We start from the raw sequence: 1,235 nt of genomic DNA on the forward strand, positions 1-1,235 counted from the left end.
TGTGTGTGTGTGTGTGTGTGTGTGTGTAAGAGAGGTCCAGTCTACAATATCTCTGCACTGATAAACAGATGCACAGCAGGAATTCAGCCTTCTCTCAGTTTGTATGTGTCTGTACACTTCAGGCTTTCTCACTTTACACTTTGATCTGCATTTTCTCGGTGTGATGCATGATGAAAATCTGCCTCGTTCCTTTCATCTTTGTGCCTTCATCTTTCAGTTCCTTGATCTGTGTCAGAGACAGGGTGGGTGGGGTTTTATTTTTGTGCATATGGCAGAAGTGGTTGTTGAAAGAAAGTTAGAGGAAGGGCCACTTTTCTGCTCCTTTATATTGACAGAATTATGCAGAATACTTGTAAAAAGGGTTTTATGGATACTATACCATTGAAAATGAAATAATTTTATTTAGCAAGCATCAAAAGTGACATTAAAGACATTTATAATATTACAAAAGATTTCCATTTCAAATGAATGTTGTTCTTTTAAACTTTCTATTCATCAGAGAATCCTGAAAAACAAAATGTATCATGGTTTCCACAAAAATATTATATATAGCACTACTGTTTTCAATGAGAAATGCTTCTTGAGCACCAAATCAGCAGAAAGATTTCTGAAGGATCATGTGGCACTGAAGACGGGAGTAATAGCTACTGAAAAGTCAGTTTTGCAATGCATTCCAGAAATTAATTACATTATAAAATATATTCAAATAGAAAACTTATTATGAAATGTAATAATATTTCAATTGAATATTTCCATTTTTACTGTATTTTTAATCAATGAATATTCTTTTTGTGAATGATATTGGTGCATGTTATTCCAAATGCTACAAGTCATTATTATTTCATGAAAATATAATTCAAGTTTTACTCTGAATTAATTTTTTTAATTGTTTTAAGTTGTTTTACTCTGAATTAATTTTTGATGTCACATATCGGCTGCACAGGCTACAGAATAATGTTAACTTCTATAGCCCAATAGCTATTTTGCCATTGTTTTTTTTAGCAAACTTTGCAGTTTGGCTCCAGTATGAAACACTTTTAGGTTAAATACAGTACTTTGATCCCATCCATTCAGTATTTGATGATATTGTGACTTTAACATGCTTCAAATGGAAAATATAGTTCTGCTAAGGCTGTTCCTTTCTTACATTAAACAGCTGCTTTATGTGGTTTAACCCCTATTTAGAATGAATGGATGAAAATGCTATTTTTTTCTACAGTAGTTCTCTGGGGGTT

Source organism: Sinocyclocheilus grahami, unplaced genomic scaffold, assembly GCF_001515645.1.
Source record: "Sinocyclocheilus grahami isolate Dianchi unplaced genomic scaffold, SAMN03320097.WGS_v1.1 scaffold482.1, whole genome shotgun sequence".
Lineage (NCBI taxonomy): Eukaryota > Metazoa > Chordata > Actinopteri > Cypriniformes > Cyprinidae > Sinocyclocheilus > Sinocyclocheilus grahami.